This window comes from Grampus griseus (assembly GCF_964374135.1).
Source record: "Grampus griseus genome assembly, chromosome: 3".
Taxonomy (NCBI): domain Eukaryota; kingdom Metazoa; phylum Chordata; class Mammalia; order Artiodactyla; family Delphinidae; genus Grampus; species Grampus griseus.
Genome location: NC_139019.1, coordinates 162,216,428 through 162,236,985, shown reverse-complemented (window position 1 = coordinate 162,236,985; position 20,558 = coordinate 162,216,428). Strand labels below are relative to the sequence as shown.

Genomic DNA, 20,558 nt, shown 5'->3' with positions numbered 1-20,558 from the left:
GCCTACCTTAAACGTGCTCGGAACACTTACATTAGCCTACAGTTGGGCAAAATCATCTAACACAAAACCCATTTTTAAATTGAAGTATAGTTAATTTACAATGTTGTGTTAGTTTCAGGTGTACAGCCAAGTGATTCAGTTATATCTATATGTAAAGAATATATTCTTTTCCATTAGAGGATATTACAAGATATTGAGTATAGTTCCCACAAAGCCTGTTTTATAATAAAATGTTGACTCACTCATGCAATTTATGGAATACTGTACTGGAAGTGAACGACAGAATGGTTGTATGGGTACAGAATGGTTGTAAGTGCATCATCGGTTGTTTACTCTCCTGATTGCTCTGGCTGACTCGGAGCTGCGGTGGCTGCCACTGTCCAGCATCATGAGACTACTGAATGCTAATCGCTTTCACTTCATTATAGAAAGTCAAAAATAGTAAAGTTAAACCACTGTAAGTCAGGGACTATCTGAATACTGTTTGGAGTATTGCTGTTAGCGTATAATGTTTATAGAGTGGAGATTTTTGAACAAACAAAATGGGACGGTTGAGAACACTAACATGACAAAGAGTCCATGTTATAATCGTAAGTGGGGAGAATAGGACAGAAAGCCATTCATTTAGAACAATAGCAATTTGGAGATGAACTCTGTGACTAGAAAGAAATTCACCAGAATGTCCACATTGATTATATCTATGGGATTATGGGTGCCTACTTTCTTTGGATTTTGTTTCTTCCTATTCTACATTTTTTTAAAATTATTTTATTTTTTGGCTGCCCCACATGGCATGCCGGATCTTAGTTCTGCAACCAAGGATTGAACCCACACTCGCTGCAGTGGAAGCACAGTCTTAACCACTGGACCATCAGGGAAGTCCCTACATTTTCTTAATTTTCCACAATGAGAATATATTATTGATACTTTGTGATCAGAAAAAGTTATTTATAGAGAACTATATTCCTATCTTGGAACAAATTTCAGGATGGCCTTTCCATTCTCCCTGTTCCCATGGGGTAGGTCAGGTATAGCCCCCTCAACAAAAGATAATTTATCATGAGCCATTATTCTAGGCTGAGAGGGAATAGTGGTTGGAAGAGGAAAGGAAAGGGAAAGCAGGAGTAAAATAAAAATATAAAGATGAAAATAAGGTGAAGGGACTTCCCTGGTGGCACAATGATTAAAAATCTGCCTGCCAACGCAGGGGACACGGGTTTGTGCCCTGGTCCGGGAAGATCCCACATGCCATGAAGCAGCTAAGCTCGTACACAGCAACTACTGAGCCTGCGCTCTAGAGCTTGCAAGCCACAACTACTGAGCCCACGTGCCACAGCTACTGAAGGCTGCACGCCCAGAGCCCGTGTTCTGCAACAAGAGAAGCCACTGCAATGAGAAGTCCATACAACACAACGAAGAGTAGCCCGGGCTTGCCGCAACTAGAGAAAGCCCGTGCACAGCAACGAAGACCCAACGCAGCCAAAAATAAATAAATGTTTTTAAAAAAAGAAAAGATGAAGAAACTGTGTAATAAGTCAGGATTCTCCAGAGAAACAGAACCAGCAGGGGATCTGTGTGTGTGTGTAAAGAGATTATTATAAGGAATTAACTCACACAATTATGGAGGCTGACAAGTCCCAAGGTCTGCAGTTGGCAGGCTAGAGACCCAGGAGAACTAAGGTATAGTTGTCTGAGCCCAAAGGCCTAGGAACCAGGAGAGCTGATGGTATAGTTCCAGTCTGAAAACTGGCAGGTTTGAGACCCAGGAAGGTATTTTAGTTCCAGCCTGAAAGCTGGAAAAAAAAAAAAAAAAGTTACAGGCTGAAGGCCGTCAGGGAGAAGGAATTCTCTCTTACTCAGCCTTTTTGTTCTATTCATGCCTTCAACTGATCAGATGAGGCCCACCCACATTAGGGAGGGCAATCTGCTTTCCTCAGTTTACAGATTCAAATGTAAATGTAAATATAAATGTGTCCAGAAACATCATGGACACACCCTGAATAATATTTGACCAAATATTTACCATCACAGAATTGTATAGGTTATAATTGGTGTGTTCATTTCAAAGGTAACAGCCTGCAGAACTAAAAGATCTCCACCTGGCTGCAATGATAATGAGGGATTGCAAACTGGGTAACATCCAGTAATGGGAGGCAGACATTGCTGATGACTCTAGCAGAGAATTGGAGATATTTGCTTTGATTTTGAATACTTGGTGATGGTGGTAGTGGTATGTATACAGCATACAGAATAAAAGATCTGTATGGGAGGGATATAATCAGACTATGTGACAGATGCAGGTTTATTGCTTCAGGACTCCATGGATCATAGGCAGACAAGCGAGAGGAACTTTGTCAGTGGGAACATCTGAGACTCAGACATGCAGTAGGATATGAAGCCAGGACTGAGTGAGGAAGGCTATTGCTACAATACCGATTAATAAAGCACATGGACATACGAAGATTGCTGTTTAGGGAGAGTCTGACTGCCTTTGGTATCCAGATGTCAACAGAAACGGCCACTGGACACTTTGTTCACTCACCAATGCTGCTTTAATTCAGGTCCGCATAACCTCTCCACTGGGCTGCAGACTGGCATCCTTCTAAGTTCATCCTGCAGGGGATGTCAGAGTAGTTCAGTGTCATCATTGTATGCATTTAAAAAATAATTCAGTGGCTCTATATCCTCCAGGAGAAAGCCCAAATCCCAATGTCCTCCACGATCTGGTCCCTGTCTTATTACTCCAGGTTTGTCTCCCACACTCCCACCCTCATCATGTATTCCAATCCATCCTTTGAATTAAGGGGAAAATTACCCAAAACTTTTCAATAAGGCAAAAGGATGCCTACATTTCTTCTCAATATCATGTTGAAGTATTGTCTGATAGGCCTGCCTACTTCTCTCATTTTGGGGGCAAGTGTTCCTTTGTTCCATACCTAGACTCTGTGAAGTTAGTGTTAACTCATAGGAGATTAATAAATTGCAAGCAGTTTCTGTCCAGTGGAATGCAAATTATTTCTGTTCATCTAAAAATATTACCCCCCCAAAAAATAAATAAATAAATAAATAAATAAATAAAAATATTACCCCAAAGGTTATGTTTTATTGCCCTGTGAGACTTATCTGATAGAAAAGATAACTCCAAGGGCTAAGGTTTTATTTTTCTGTATTTTTGTATCTAACTTGAAAAACTAAATCCATCATTCCTGACAAAATAAATCCCTGTTCCTCAAATGCTCTGCAAACTAGCTTTACTCACCTGGCTCCCTCATTAATAAATGTTCTTGACATACGCTCACTATATATTTGTAGGAGAGTCACATTTTTATCTATTGGAATATAATACTTTGACAATAGATACTCAACTACTCAACATCTTATGATTCTAGGAACATCCTGTACAATTTCATAGCTCTGGAACTTTGCACTTACCAGTCGCTCTCACTGGATGAGTCCTCTCTCACCTGGAAAAGTCCTATGCTCCCTTCCATACTCGGTCCTGAAATCTTCATTGGCATCCCCAGGCAGTGATGAACACACTCCCTTTGGACCTCCCCGTACCTTGTGGAAACTGGACCACACCTGGGACAAGCTATCACACTGCATGCACGTGTTTCATTTCTTGGTTTTGCATCCTCCCAGCAGAGCAATACATTATACTTCCCTCTTTATGTGCAGTACCTAGCTCAGTGTTAGGCGTAGGGGAGAAGCTCTGTAGATGGAGAAATGTCCCCCTGAAGAAAAAAATGGGGGGAAGGATATTCAAGTGGGTGTAGAGTGGGTTATGAGGGGGAAGCCCAGAATTGAGGGACAACGAAAGGAGAGCTGACCTAGAGATAGAGGTAAAAGAACATAAGAGTGTAGACTGGGGCTTGGAGAGCCCTTTCCAGGGCTGGGGACTTTTTCTTGGTTTTGGTGGGCTTTTCTTCCCCCTACATCCCTGCCTTTATGCCAGGAAAGCATGCAAGGAAAAGATTTGCCTCCTTCTTACCTCTTTGCCACAGCAGTTTCTAAGCAACACGAGGTCCTCACAATGGAATTTCTGAAGGTCTGGGCTCTATGATCTTTGCTTCTCCCAATGGAGGACAAATGACAGAGATCAGAGACAAAGAGCTGAGTCTGGGACTCAGGGCCAGACTGATACCTGGTGTGGCACAAGGGCGTTTCCTCCTGGTATGGGATAGGTAAGCCAGAGGAGAAGAAAATAAGAGGATTATCTGGGGCTGAATCCCCTCACTTCCCATTAAATAATTTGCTGCTTTGACTGTTTCTAGAGAGTTTCCCCCTCAAGGGTCAGGGGAGTGATCTGCTCTGCCACGTCTACCCACTGGGAGCAGCGTTGGAGCCACCTGTGGGATCTGCCCTCACCTCATCTCCACATCCTCCAGCCCCACACCTCAGCCCTCATTACACCCTTTTCTTCCTAAACCACTTCTTCTCCTCTTGGTTGTGGCCTCCAGGGTACCCAGCTTCCCTTAGGGAACATCTTACTGCATCTCCATGTTTTTTTACAAGTCTAGATTAAGAAATATCTTTTGTCAAGTCTTGCTCTAGATCCCTGGGACACCTGTGGACCTTGCTTTGGAACAAATATCAAAGCAGTGGAGAGGAGGGCAAGCTTTCCAAAGAGTCACCTGAGTGACAAGGCAATGCCCAGGCCCTAATGAGCATGAGGTACCTTGACCGTGAGTGTTGGAATGAGCCTGAGATCAGGAGTACCTGAATGATGGGGATGTCAGGACCTTCACAGAGCCCTTTGCTAATCTGCTTTGCAGTCAGCCTAGCAGATGTCCCCTTGTTCATTCAACATGTAAGCCCTTTTTGAGCACCTTACATTTTTTTTTTTTTGAGCACCTTACATTTTTGATCGAGTGATAAACAGGTCAGATAAGGACCCTCCCCTCATGGGATTTCCTTCTAGTTGTGGGTGAGGTTATGCAAAGGGACAAAGGATAAATAAACAGGTAAAGATAATGATGCATATGATTAAAATAAAATAGGGCTATGTGCTGGAGCAAGCCTGGGGGCTTCTCAGAGGAGGTGACATTTGGATATAAGACGGAAATGTTGAGAAAAGGCCAACCAAGAAGAAGGGGAGTGGAAAAGTATACCTGGCACTCGTGGGAGAGGAAATCACGCATGCAAAGGCCCTGAAGCAGGAACTGGTTTGACATATTTGAATCACAGGCCTGTGTTTCAGAAGGCAACGTGGAAAATAGTGTGAGATGGGTGTGGTCAAAAGTCAGGGTCCTGGTCATTCAGGGCTTTATAGACCCATGTGAGGAATTAGGGTTTTAATGTAAGAGAGATGGGAAGCCACTGGAAGGCTTTGTAGCAAAAATGATGTGATGTGATGTCCTTTTCTGATTTCTAAGTTTGCTCTAGCTGCTGTGTTGAGATTGGGCTGTAAGCGGGCCGGGCTGTAAGCGGGCCGGGCTGTAAGCGGGCCAGACTTTAGAAGCCATGGTGGGCTTCTAGGTCCATTCCTAGATGCGGCCGGAGTGGGAGAACGGGAACAGCTCCCTGGGCTTAAAATTATCTTTTCATTGTTGATTCCTGACTTAATGGCATTGTGATTAGAAAATGTTCCTTATGATACTGCTGCTTTTTTCTTTTTCTTTTGATTTTTTATTTTTGGCTGTGTTGCGTCTTTGTTGCTGCGCACAGGCTTTCTCTAGTTGTGGCAAGCAGGGGCTATACTTCATTGTGGTGTGCTGGCTTCTTGCTGTGGCTTCTCTTGGTGTGGAGTCCAGTCTCTAGGGGTGGGGGCTTCATTAGTTGTGGCGCACAAGATTCATTGCTCCGCGGCATGTGGGATCTTCCCGGACCAGGGCTTGAAACCATGTCCCCTGCATTGGCAGGCGGATTCTTAACCAATGCGCCACTAGGGAAGTCCCAGTACAGCTTCTTTGGTACTTGTTGAGATTTGCTTTCTCCCTGGTATGTGATCAGTCTTCCTACCTTTGCACGTACGCTCCAGAAGCACAGGCAGGCCCCTAGTTCCATGTGTGTCCCCTTGACCAAGCCCAGCAGCTGTTCATCGAGGCTTCTGTGAATTTGCTCATCTCTATAAGACTTGTTGGTTACGACACGCAGGACATTCAGGCATCTTGTCCCTCTCAGGTTCCATCGGTTTTCGTGTCTGTCTTTTGAGGCTGTGAGAGGAACACAGTCTGTGTCCTGTCCCTTCCCCTGGAACCGCGTCTCCAGACCGCGTGTCCCTGATGCTGTCAGCCCCCAAGGCTGCCCCCAGATTCCGCACCAGCACAGCCTCCTCCAGCCCTACCACACTCCCGTCCTCACACTTAGGGGTGTTGCTCATAACTGCTTTTAGAGAGAACTTATTTCATTTCACTTACAATCATTGCATGGTGTTCACCTTGCTTTTCCTTTTCTTTGTAATATGAACACATGAGCTCTACCCTTGGAACATTTGAAGTACACAGCGCAGTGTTGTTAACCACAGGTTCCTCTAGAACTGATGTTTTCCAGTCATACACACGTCTTTATTTTTAGTTTGAACTTTCTTTTTTATTAATGTATAGTTGATTCACAATATTATATTCATTTCAGGTGTACAGCATAGTGATTCACAATTTTTAAAAGTTACCTGTCACGCATTTTTTTTTTTTTTTTTTTTTTTTTGCGGTACGTGGGCCTCTCACTGTTGTGGCCTCTGCCGCTGCGGAGCACAGGCTTCGGACGCGCAGGCCCAGCGGCCATGGCTCACGGGCCCAGCCGCTCCGCGGCATGTGGGATCTTCCCAGACCGGGGCACGAACCCGTGTCCCCTGCATCGGCAGGCGGACTCTCAACCACTGCGCCACCAGGGAAGCCCCTTTTTTTTTTTTTTTAATGTCAGTGACAAGTTTTGAGTGTTGAACCCCACCCAATCCCATTTTTCCCATAAGCCCTGTGGCTTTCACTGTGTGATTATGCATAATATTGGTTAGCAACACCGATGAAAAAGTCTTGTTTAAAAACAAACTTCCCTGGAGGGGGCAAGTTCCAGCCCACTGGCTGAAACTCATTAAGTTCAACCACGTCGTGACCTTCTGCCCTGTTGTCACTCAGGGAAAGGGGGTGGGGTCTCATGACTTGTCCAATCAGGGGCGCAGCACGGGAAGGTGGGTGGGGCAACACTTAGCCGACCGCTTAGAGGCACCTGTAGGTGCTCAGCGTAGCGTTTCATCGGCTCTCCCGGGTCCCAGGTGTCTGTCTGCACCGTATATGATGCTGTGAACTGCAGAGGTGGAAGGGAGGACCCCAGGGGAACCCCAGAAGCCAGGAAATGGTGAGTTGAGGGGCCAGGTGTCCCAAGACAGGGAGGAGGGGTTGAGTCGGAACCTACCACTGTGGGACCCGTACCCTGCTGCGGTCAACTCCGGAGTCTGCAGACCCAAGTCCGCCTGGGGCTCAGCTCAGACCTAAGCCCCCTCCAGCTCTCAGCGCGGGGGCTGGGCCAGCTGCCGAGACTTAGGGCGTCCTGTCCCATCACTGTGCGTGGTGACTTTGGCCCCGGAGCCTCTCTGGGCAGCTCTGCACCCGCAACCTGTCTCTCCTCAGATTGTGCATTGACCTCGGGTAGAGTCTTCAGACTCTGTGTCTGGTCTTCAAGTGTGGGTGGAGCTTTAGTCTGTGGGGACCCCAGTGCCACCTTTCTCCCCAAGAGGACCCGTTTTCTCCTGAGTTTTCCAAATGTTTGGGGAAGCAGAGTCTCAAATCCACGAACCTGTCGCCCCAGCCTAGCTCTTCCTAGGGCTGGCATTAAATCCATAAATTCCAGGTCCCTTCCCGCCTTCCCAAAGCCCTGCGTCTCTAATTCACAGCATCATTATCAACTATTTGTCCTCCGTGGTGCATGTCAAACAGACGCGGTATGGTTTTTTCCAGGGAGGAAAATTTATGCGTTCATTTATTTAATAATAAAATCAATAATATTATTAATGGAAATAAAAATTATTTAATGCTCACCATATATCAGGGACTGTGCAAACACCTTACCCAGATCTCATTTAATCCTAACACCTAATATATATATATATATATGTATATATATATATACATATATATATATATTTTTCCCGGTACGCGGGCCTCTCACTGTTGTGGCCTCTCCCATTGCGGAGCACAGGCTCCGGACGCGCAGGCCCAATGGCTCACGGGCGTAGCCGCTCCGCGGCATGTGGGATCTTTCCGGACCGGAGCACGAACCCGTGTCCCCTGCATCGGCAGGCGGACTCTCAACCACTGCGCCACCAGGGAAGCCCAGGTGTCTTCTTGATGTGGTGGTACGTTGAGGGTGGAAAGGAAATGTTTTATAGTCCCATGATTGGGTCTCAGTATGTGACCATGGGCTGTGACCCTTCTGTGGTATAAGAAAGATATTTGGTCTTTGTCCATGGTTCTTAGCAAAGACCTCCTAAAGCCCTTGGAATTTCCCATGTGATAAGGGTGATAGTAGCATCTTATGTTCTAATGAGGCAACTGTTTCCAGACCCATAGATGATTTCATGATGGGGGATGGTTACCAGGAAGAACAAGCTATGATTAGAGGCTTAGAGCTTTCAGCCCAGCCCATGCTCAACCCCCCAATGTTGAAAACTCCATCAAAACCCCTAAACCTCGGGATTCAGAGATATCTGAGTTGGTGAACACATCACTGTGCTGGGAGGCTGTCATGCCAGGAGAGGGCATGGAACCTTCCTACCCCTGTTTCCCTACTTTGCCCTGTGCACCCTTTCCATCTGGCTGTTCCTGACTTGTATCTTTTTGTTTGTTTTTTTGCGGTACGCGGGCCTCTCACTGTTGCGGCCTCTCCCGTTGCGGAGCACAGGCTCCGGACGCGCAGGCCCAGCGGCCATGGCTCACGGGCCTAGCCACTCCGCGGTATGTGGGATCTTCACGGACCAGGGCACGAACCCGTGTCCCCTGCATTGGCAGGTGGACTCTCAACCACTGCGCCACCAGGGAAGCCCCCTGACTTGTATCTTTTCAGATAAACTGATAATAATAAGTAAAGCATTTTTCTTAGTTCTAATAGTCATTCTATCAAATTAACAGATATGAGGTGTTATAGGGAACTTCCGAATTTGTCGTCAGCCATCCAGAAACGTGTGTGGCCTGGGCCTTGCATTTGCAGCTGGCATCTGACACGGGGGTCGTCTTGTGGTGTTGCAGGAAGGGGAACCCCTTCCAGGGCCTGAGAATGGGCTCTTGTCTAACACTCAGAAATGAATTGTCCAAGGAGACGCACATGCTGACAAAGCGAGAGATTTCACTGGGAAGGGGCGCCCGGGTGGAGAGCAGCAGGGTAGGGGAACCCAGAAGAACTGCTCTGCCACATGGCTCAAAGTCTCACGTGTTATAGTAATGGGGTTCGTTTCTGGGTTGTCTCTGGCCAATCATTCTGACTCAGGGTCCTTCCTGGTGGCACGACCATCGCTCAGCCAAGATGGATTCCAGTGAGACGGATTCTGGGAGGTTGGTAAGATACACAGACTGGCATCTCTTCTCTCCTTTTGACCTTTGCCGAATTCTTATGGTTGGTGGTAGCTGTTAGTTCATTCCTTACCAGAACCTCCTGTTGTAAGATAACTCATTGCAAGTGGCTACTATCGTGTCTGGCCAGGGTGGGCAGTTACGGTCAGAGGTTCCCCCAACAACAGGACTGGGCCCTTCAACTGTGGAATTTGATGTTAACTTTGGTTAGTGGTAGAATTGAGTTGTAAGACACCCAGTTGGAATTGGAGAGCTGGTGAAGTGGTTTCAGAAAACACACCACGTGTTTGCTGTTGGGGTTTAAACAAAACAAAACTCTCAACCTCACAAGTCTTTCTGAGGTCTCTCTCTCCCTCAACTTAGGTCAGGCAGAAAGACTAGAGGGGACTCAAGTTAGCAAATTTCCCCTGTTGCCAAAAAAATCTTGGCTCTCTGTGCACTGATATTGAACAGAAATATGGAGACAGAGTTTTTGGAGGAAAAGAAAGATAGCTTTTAATTCTTTGCCAGGCAAAGGGGAAAACACAGCAGGCTAGCACCTCAAGAACTGTGCCCTCACTTCCTGAGGAGTCAGAGGAGATCTTATAGGTGGGGCTCGAAGTCCGGGGGTGTATGATAAGGATCAAATCATGAAGGTCTTGCATTTTTCTTCTTCTTGCATTATTTCAAAACAGTCACAGCTGGAGTCAGGCAGCCCATCCCGGTAACTGGGCCTGTTTGTCTCTGGTTTATTGGCCTGTGACCTTCTTTCTGAAATGCAAAAAGCGACAAGGGGTGACTTGTAACAAGGGAGTGCAGGGAGCTTAAACACCAGGTGAAGGATGTAATTTACATCACACAGAGTTAGGGGGTGATAGGTGCAGGATGTAATTCACATAGTGTCAGGTAGTGATAGGTTAGCTTTGTGAAGGACTAATCTAGTTACAGACACTACAGATTAGTACCAGTTAAAATATAGCTAGGAGTGATTAACTCTTTCAGGCCTGTTGGTTTCTTCTCTAGCCTGATCACTGTTCCCTTAACTTTCCTTGTTCTCAGGAGAGGAAAAACTTCATTTCTAATTTTGCTGCAACAAACTCCCCACTGCTGGTTCATTCCCTCCATATCAGTGGAGGAAGGGAAACGGGCATCATTCTTGTCTGGCTGAGGACAAAACTTCAGTTTTGCTCCACTTGACAAACACCAGCTGTCTGGCCCAGGGGCCCATCCATCTCCTACTTCACCCTCCCACCACGTCAGTTAGGCACTGGCTAAACAGACTCTTTTGAGGACAGGCATTGTTAAGAGCAGAATATTGTGGGCGTATTTCAGATTTTCTATTTTACTGTCTCTCCAATTTTGGAGACAGCAGTCGGCCCTGTGATTAATGGTTTGATAGATCCGAGCCGTTAATTTGAGGTTTGTTTGCTTTTTTCTGGTGAGGATTATAGGACTGTCCCTTTCCATGCTCTTCACATGCCAGATGAGAATCTAGAAGTCTGACTCCCTTTTTTTATGTTTGACTGCTGACAACTTTTAAAGCCTCATCCTTCCTTCTCCTGGTGCCCCACATCTGTACAAGATGACAAGAAGCCCTGGGTGCTTACTTCTTTGGTGCTGGTGAGAGATGAAATCCTTGGTAGCCTCTGCCTTTCTGTGCAAAACCTCACACTAGTCCGCCTCCTAATCTCAATTCAAACAAACAAGCAAACAAAAACCTCAGGCCGAAATTTGCAGCAACATGGATGGACCTAGAGATTCTCATACTGAGTGAAGTAAGTCGGACAGAGAAAGACAAATATCATATTATATCGCTTATATGTGGAATCTAAAAAAATGGCACAAATGAACTTATTTGCAAAACAGAAATAGAATCATAGATGTGAAAAGCAAACATGGTTACTGGGGGGAAAGGGGGCGGGGAAGGTTAAATTGGGAGATTGGGATTGACATATACACACTAACATATATAAAATAGAGGGACTTCCCTGGTGTCCAGTGGTTAAGACTCTCCACTTCCAATGCAGGAGGCACAGGTTCAATCCCTGGTCTGGGAACTAGACCCATGTGCTGCATGGTGTGGCCAAAAAATTTTTTTTAATTAAAATAAATAAAATAGATAACTAATAGGGACCTACTGTATAGCACAGGGAGCCCTACTCAGGACTCTGTAATGACCTATATGGGAAAAGAATCTAAAAAAGAGTGGATATATGTTTATGTATAATTGATTCACTTTGCCGTACAGCAGAAACTAACACAACATTGTAAATCAACTATACTCCAATAAAAATTTTTTAAAAAACAAAAAACTCAGGCCAGGCTCCTTGCCTTGTTCTGTCAAGGCACTTCCCACCTGCTTAAGAGGCCTTCCCTGCCCTCCCCAGACACTTCCATTATGGCAGTAATAAACTCTTTCATACGTTCCTGGCAGTAATGTGTTGTCAGTCAAACCTAGGGTAGGGACCCCCCTAGCACAGTAGGTTACCATAACAGTTATAGAAGGGGTAAGGTATTGTCAACTGAAAAAAATATTCACAACCTGAAAGTTGAGAGTTGTGTTTTCTTCAGTGGACATACTGAGGAGTTCAAGTCCGGAGGCAGCATTTCAAGTAACCCTGAGAAAACTGCTCTGAGGAGGCGAGAGGGGAGCTAGGATATATAGGAGTTTTGCAACAAAGGGCAGGTAGTAGGAACAAAAGATTACTGTTAATAAAAGAAAACTAGTTACAGTAAGTCCCCTACATAAGAATGAGTTCTGGTTCTGAGAGCACGTTCATCAGTCCGATCTGTTTGTAAGTCCAACAAAGTTAGTCTAGGTACCCAGCTAACACCATCACTATATGGTACTGTACTGAAATAGGTTTATAATACTTTTCACACAAATAATACATTAAAAAAAGAATAAATAAAACATTTTTAATCTTACAGTACAGTCCCTTGAAAAGTACAGTAGTACAGTACAACAGCTGGCATACAGGGCTGGCATCGAGTGAACAGGCAAGAAGAGTGACTGACTGGAGGAGAGAGAGGAGGTGGGAGATGGTAGAGCTGAAGGATCTTCAGCAATAGGAGACGGAGGGCAAGCTGCAGTTTCACTCAAGCCTAACGTTGATGGAACGCTCATTTGCATCTTTGAAAGTCCGCAACTTGAAGGGTTGTTTGCAGGGACTTACTGTATCTCAAGTTAAGGAATTTAGCGCTTTTCTATGTATGGGAAGATGCAAGAGTCTGGGTTCACTGAAACCATTCCTTTGATATGCACCTCAGCTATCTCGGGTCAGTATCTTGTGTTTTCACATCCTGAGTTTCCTCCGGGCTCACCAGCTCACCTTTTCGGCACTGCAATCGCTGATGACTGTGACATCGTTTGCTTACTGATATGGCAGGCAATATTTTATTTCTCAGTATCTTTATCAATACACTTTGCTTAATTGTTCTATTGATAAATACTCCAGATTTTTACGTATCAGTGCACGCCACCCTTTATTTTTAAAAGGTACAAATGATGATGAATTTATGTAATCCATTTTTTCTAAATATTGGGTTGGCCAAAATGTTCATTTGGGTTTTTCCATAATGTGGAAAAACCCAAACGAACTTTTTGACCAACCCAATAGATACATGGCTTGTTACTGTGGATGAAAAATGCTGCCTGCCATATCGATAAACAAAGGATGTTGCAGCCATTAAGTCATCAGCCATCAAGCCATCCCCAACTGTGCACCCTGAGGGGATTCAGGGTGGAAAAAAGGATACTGGCCCTAGATAGTTAAGGTGCATATCAAACGAATGTTTTCAGTGAGCCCAGACTCTCGCATCTTCCCACATGTAGAAAAGCGCTAATTCATTAACTTGAGATACCTGGTTTTCTTTAATTAACAATAATCTTTTGATGTTCCACTACCTTGTTTTTATCGCAAAACTCCTGTATATCCTGGCTTCTCCCTTACGTCTTTGGAGCAGTCCCTCAGAGCTACCTGAGAGACGGCCTCCCAGGCTTGAGTCCTCAGGAAGTCTGCCACATAAAACATAATTCTCAACTTTTATATTGTGCATTTTTTTCAGTCGATATTACTAATTTTTGCTGCCAAAACCATGAATAAAAACTCAGATTGCCACCTTACAGGGCAAAAAAACATATACAAATTATGTTATTTTCCAAACTGAATTTCTTCTTACAATTTTTATCATAAAATATATTCAGGGAAAAATGTACAAAATGTTTTGTGGTAAGATTTAGTAATAATATACACATCCTTGGAATCATCATGAAGATTCTTAAATGGCCTGTGGGCAGTGGTGAGGTGTCCTGATGTTCCCATGCCTGACTTATCTCCATCCTGCCCCATTCATGACCACTGTCCTGATTTGTTTATCTACATACCCTTACCATCTAAATATTTTTCACTCAGCAGTGTTCTTTCAGTTTTACCTCCTTTGACCTTTCGACAGAGTATTGATGGAATTCCATTGAAAAGGTGGTTTCTCTGCCTGTGTTTCACACATGCTAGTGTTTGAGGTTTCAGGGCTGGTCTAGGACTGTGGGGTTCATCCTCCCACCAGAGCCAAGTGCCCCTGAGGCCAGGGGACTTAAAGTACCAGATGAGTGAGGGTGGGGAGGGGGGACAGAATTCTCCTAAAGGAAATGGTTAAAGATGAAAGTGGAACAGAGTCTTTTTTTGGGGGGGGGAGGGTGGGAGCTGCTCTGTGGGGCTTGTAGGACCTTGGTTTCCAGACCAGGGATCCAACCCGTGCCCCCTGCAGTGGAAGCACGGAGCCCTAACCACTGGACAGCCAGGGAATTCCTGGAACAGCCTCATTATTACCGAATAGTGAGGACACAGAAGTGTCCATGTTTGTGAAGGGTCACAGTTCTGTGCCAGGCCTTAATGGCCTTACGGTTTGACGATGTGTCCTTGGAGAGAACATTTCCCACGCACTGCCAGGACAAGGTTGGCTCAAAGACGCGACCTCCGCCCTCCTGTCACTCAGGCATGGGGGGGCGGGGCCCTGTGAACTGTCCAATCAGGGGAGTCGCCGATTATTTTACGTGGCGGTGCTGCTACGATGACGCCGGAGGCGTGGACTGCGTGCTCAGTGCCGCTTGTTCTGACAGTGGCCGTATCAGCTCCTGCTGCCCTTAAAGGCTCCAGGTGGTTATGCCGCATTCTGTGTCGCTGTGACCGGCACTTGCCGCGGCGGTCATGGGGTGGACAACCGGAAACTCCAGAAACCGAAAAACGGTGAGTGTGCGGGGTCGGGTGTTGGGAGAGGGAGGCGGTGGGACTGATGGAACCGGGCCTCCCGTGCGGCCAACTCCAGAGTCTGCGGACCCGAGTCAGCCGGTGGCGTGCCACACAGCCTTAGGGGCTGGGTCGACAGCGGGGACCCCCGGGTGTCCTGTCCTGTCCCTGCGAACCCGAGTCTCCCCCACACGGCGCGGTGGCCATAGGGAGGGACTCGGGGCAATCGTGACTCGGTCTCTGGGGTACACGTGTGGGAGCAGCTGTGGTCTGGGGGTGTCCGGTTCCCCCTTTCTCTCCAGGGGAATCATTTTACTCTCACTTCTTAAAATGTTTGAGGAACAGGATCTCAAATCCACGACCCTGTCCCCCCAGCCTAGCTCTTCCTAGGGCTGGCAATAAATCCCTAAATTTACAGATGTTTCCCCGCATTCCCAAATGCCATCTTCCCCTCTGCAGTTCATAGTATCACTAATAACTGTTTTTCTCCGTGGTGCGTTGCAAACGGATGCAGTATTTTAATTGTTTAATCATTTATCAACGGAGCCATGGATGGCTCTTTTTAAAGATTTATTGTTACAGCTGTTTTACTTGAGAGGAAAGCAGAGAACCACTACCTGGAATATGTTATATGGAATGCTTTTGCCTCTCCTCTCAAAATCCTTCTTGGTCACGGACATCCTATGGGAAGACCTTTGGGTGGAGGGTCCTCTTGAGAAACTTTCCTGGGTGATCTTTTTTCAGCACTGCCTCCGTTCCTGAGTTTCTCTCTTTGAAAAGATTTATTCACTTATTTGAGACTCAGTTTTTCAATAAGTGTAAATTTTATTTATTCAGTAGACCTGGGGAGACAGTATAAAGTTTTTCCAAAGAGGCAAGAAAGGTGAATTTCAGAAAAATATTTCATTATTACATTCTGTGTGTTAAAATTTTTGTTTCCTTTTTTTTTTTTCCCCACCCTGAGTGGATGTAGTAATATTCTGAGGTCTTTTGGGTGATTTCCAATGGCATATCAGGACTTAGACTTGCAAAATCTAGAAGTGTTCCAATACGATTGTTTACAAATCAGTTTCTTTTTTTGGAATTAATTCATTGACATCTTCATTTTCCGACAGGAATAGGTGTTTTGGGATTTTCCTGTTGGAAAAAAAAAAAATTGCCTTACAGTCTTCTCTCTTCCTTTACACATAAATACTGGGTTGAGTGATTTGTCTGGATTATTGAATCACTGGGTTTATGTCATTTAAATCATCATTGGTGATCCAAAGTATTGTGACTGGAGCAGAGGCCTGAGGCCAGTGACTCCAAACTAAAGTTCCCATCTGGAGCCGGCAGTGGGGGGGTTTTCTTTGGCCTAGATGTTTTATGTTTGAGTTCTGCATCCATGATATAGCACTCAGAGTGTATTTTGTGTATTAAAAAAGTCTGTGGTCAGGAGTTCTGTCTCCTGGACAAAAAGTTTATGAATTTGGGAGTTTAAGTCGGATCTTAAACTGAATCTACCTGAGAATTTCCTCACTTGTGAGAATGTGAGGAGAGTTCTCTCCGGTGACTGTTCAGGTGTCCCTACCCTCCTTCACCAGGGACTGACCCACCTTAGGGGTTGTATCTCAACCTGGGTATCTAGACCCCAAGCTTGGGAATGCGTTTAACTTTCTGAATGTGGGTTTTCGTTCTTAACTGTGGGCAAGCAGACTTCTTACCTGAGCTGATTTGAATATTTGTGTTTCTTTTCTTTAGATGCCTTTATCTATTGGATATTTCAGTCCTTTAACTCTAGTTTCCCTTAGCAGTTTGCAATTTTATTTCCTTGGTGAGTGTATGTGATGTTTGATTTCTTAGGCTTTGAAAAATATAAGTTGATTGAAAAATATGTGTTTAAGGCAAGAAAATCCTGGAACCAAACAGAATTTCTGTGCCTTTTAGGCAACAGAATCTTAAGCTGTGAGATGGGTATGTTTAGGTTCTCAGGCACATTTTTCATTTTTAGATCAGTTTCTGTATGTGCTTGTCCCTAGAGAACTTTGATATTTAAAAGGCTGTACAATTCTTAAGGCAAGTGAATTTCTACTTGTGTTGATGAGTGAAAAAAACTGTTGAATTTCTGTTTTAATTGATATGAGAAAAACTACTCAAACTTAGGAAAGTCTTTGAAAATCCTAGTAGGTTTCTTCATGGATTAAATGCAAACCCCTAATGCATTATAATATGCTACTCATTCCTGACCATATCCTGAATGTGAAATATAGTGGAGGGACAAACTATGATGTCGTTTGTCCTTTTAGTTAGAAAGACATTTGAAGTTTTTCACTTTCTACAGTTTGCAGTTTTATACCCAATAGTGTTTAAAGAATTAAATTTAGAATGATTTCCTATGTAGAAAAATTAAAATTAATTTAAAAATAAATTTAAAGTAGCAACAGTTAATTAAAAACAGACTACTAGGTAGGAAAGTACGGTGTATATAAATTTCTCTTAATTTTAAATAATGTTTGTAAAGGATTTAAAAAATAGTAAGGTATGAAACAGTGAGATATCCAGTTTTTTAGAACATTTTAGGCTTACAGAAAAATTGATCAGAAAGTACAGAGTGTTCCCACTTGACCCCTCTGCATCCACACAGTTTGTACTATTTTTTTACATCTCATATTATTATGGTATATTTGTTACAATTCATGGTTCAATATCGATGCTATAAAGTCCACTGTTTATATTAGCCTTGACTCTTTGTGTTATACAATGTAGGGGTTTTGGCAAATGTATAATGACATGTATCCATCATTTCTATAGAATAGTTTAACTTTGCTAAGGATACCCTGTGCTTCACCTGTTCATTCATCCTTCCCTCAAACCCCCAAATCCTTCCCAAGCAAAGATCTTTTTACTGGCTCATAGTTTTATCTCTTCCAGAATGTCCTAAACAGTAGGAATCATACAGTTTGTAGCCTTGTCAGAGTGTCTTCTTTCACTTAGCGATATGCTTCTAAGTTTCCTGTTTCATTCAGGCAAATTATGCTCAGAGACTGAGACTGTCTTTGCCAGTAATTTATTTAACACAGGTTCACTGCGGGAATTATAATTTATAATATTTCACAAGCCAATAGCAAATAGGATAATGTCTCTTAATAAGCCAGTAAAGACATAACGTACCCCAAACCAATGATAGTTTAATTACACTGTTGTTCCAGCCAAAGGGAAGATGAAAGAAATAAAGTCCAAATTTAGTTGAGTTGCACCTTTATATGAATTGGTTCGTGATAGTGTCAGTCCTTCCAACTAAAAGCTGGGTATCAGATGCCCACTTAGATCCCTCCCTGCTGGGCAAAGGCACTAGTGTTGGCAGGCAAGGTAGGCTGCTTGGTCCAGGGACCATTTCATGGCTTGCACCACTGCCTATGAGGAGTAGGCTCGCCAAGGCAGAAACAAACTTCTCTTCCTGAGACTGCTGCTTGTTTTAACACCATTGCTATCCAAGAGTAACCTGGCCACAGCAGGAGCAAGTGTCTCATGATCTTCTGAGAGCTTTTTAGATTAGCAAAGAGTAGCCTTACCCAGACTGAACACTCAACTTAAGTCCTCACAGATTCTTGGTGTTTAAAGTTTAAATGTCCGTCACATGATTGTCACTTCTCCACATGTTCATAATGATAAGCACAATTTTGATGGCGTCATCCTGACATGGCCTCCCAAAGTAAACAAATTCACTCTTGGACCAAAATATCTTTACTTGAGCCATAAGCAGGTAGATCAAAACAACTTCACTTAAGCCATAAATGCATTAATTTGAAATTATAACAAACCAGTACACAGCAGCTTCCTCCTTTCTGTTGATAGCTTGATAGCTCATTTCTTTTTATCACTGAACAATATTTCATCATATGGATGTACCACTGGTTGTATTCAACTATTGAAGTGTATCTTGCTTAACTCTAAGTCTTGGCAATTATGCATAAAACACCTATAAACACTGATTTGCATATTTCTGTGTGAAGACAAGTTTTCAACTCATTTGGGTAAATATAAATATACAAGGAGTATAATCTAGGAGCTAGATCCTATGATAAGGGTATGTTTAGTTTGTGAAAAAACCGCCTGTCTTCCAAAGTAGGCATACCATTTTCCATTCGCATCAGCAATGAGTAAGGATTCCTGTAGCTTTACATCTTCATCAATATTTGGTATTCTGAGTGTTTTGTATTTTACCTGTTGTAATAACCGTTTAGTGGTATCTATTTGTTTTATTTGCAATTTCCTAATGATATTTGATGTTGAGCTTCTTTTCATATGCTTATTTAACATCTGTATATCTTCTTTATTGATGTGTGTGCAAATCTTTTGCCCATTTTTCCCCCATGTTTGGGACTTTATTTTTTTTCCTCAGGGATTCTTGCTTATTTTCAATTTTGCCCTTTTTTTTTTTTTTGGCTGTGCCACACAGCATGTGGAATCTTAGTTCCCCAACCAGGGATCAAACCCATGCCCCCTGCATTGGAAGCATGGAGTCTTAACCACTGGACCACCAGGGAAGTGTCCCGAATTTTGCCCATTTTTTAACTGGATTGTTTGTCATCTTACTGTTGCATTTTAAGAGTTCTTTAGACTTGTTGGATACCAGTCCTTTGTCAGATAAGTGTTCTGCAAAGATTTTTTCCCCAATCTGTGACTGTCTTTATATTCTCTTACCACTGTCTTTTGTAGCACAGGGGATTTTAATGAAGTGAAGCTTATTGTTTTCTTTCTTGGATCTTGCTTTTGGTGTTGTATCTTAAAATTCATCAATTAACACAAGATCACCTTGATTTTCTCCTATGTTATCTTCTAGAAGTTTTTTACTTTTGCATTTTACATTTAGAGCTATGGTCTATTTTAAGTTTTGTGTAAGGTCTGTGTCTAGGTTTACTTGTTTTTTGCATGTGGATATCCACTATTTCCAGTACTGTTTGTTGAAAAGACTTTCTTTTTTCCATTGAATTGCCTTTTAGTCCTTTATCAAAGATCAGTTGGCTATATTTCTCTGGGTCTATAAGAAAGCAGTTGACTTCTGTATTCTCAGTCTTTCTATACTCTCATTAATTCCTGGAGGGATCTCTGGTGTTATGGTTTCTTTCAGATATTTTACATAGAAAATCATGTCATACACAACAAAGACAGTTTTATTTCTTTCTTCCCAATCTGTATACATTTTATTTCCTTTTCTTGCCTTATTGCATTAGCTAGGTCTTCCAGTACAGTGTTGAATAGGAGTGGTGAGAGGAGACTTCCTTACCTAGTTTCTTACCTTACAAAAAAAAAGCATCTAGTTTCTCACCATTGTGATGTTGCCTACAAGTTTCATGAAGATGTTCTATCTCAAGAGCCTGAACTCCCCTCTATTCCTAGTGTGTTATCATAAGTGGATGTTAGATTCTATCAAATGGTTTTCCATTTTATTTACACTCCTTTCATTCCTGATATTACTAACTTCTGTCTACCCTTTTTACTCAGTTAGCTTGACTAGACCTTTATCAATTTTACTGATTATTTCAAAGCACACCAGCTTTTGGTTTTGTTGATAGTCTCTGTTCCTGCAATTTTTATGTCTTCCTTAATCATTTCTTTTTTTGGTCATTTTACTTATTTTTATTGAGATATAATTGATATATTTCAAGTGAGATATTGAGATATAATTGATATATAACGATTTGATATTTGTATACATTGTGAAGTATTACCACAATAAGTCTAGTTAAACTAGCGTAACATCATCACACAGTTACAGTTTTTTTTCTTGTGATGAAATTTTTGAAATTTCCTCTCAGCAACTTTCTGATATGCAATAAAGTATTATTAATTA

At 43.2% G+C, this 20,558-nt stretch overlaps 1 pseudogene across 1 annotated transcript in view; it reads left to right on the top strand.

The window, feature by feature from the left end:
* The first annotated feature begins 14,607 nt into the window (after positions 1 to 14,607).
* The window catches only part of LOC309819958 (olfactory receptor 2G3-like), a 33,262-nt pseudogene continuing 27,311 nt past the window's right edge, over positions 14,608 to 20,558 (top strand). Inside the window, exon 1 of the transcript in view lies at positions 14,608 to 14,725. The product of the transcript in view is annotated as an olfactory receptor 2G3-like (transcript). The remainder of the gene's footprint in view (positions 14,726 to 20,558) is intronic.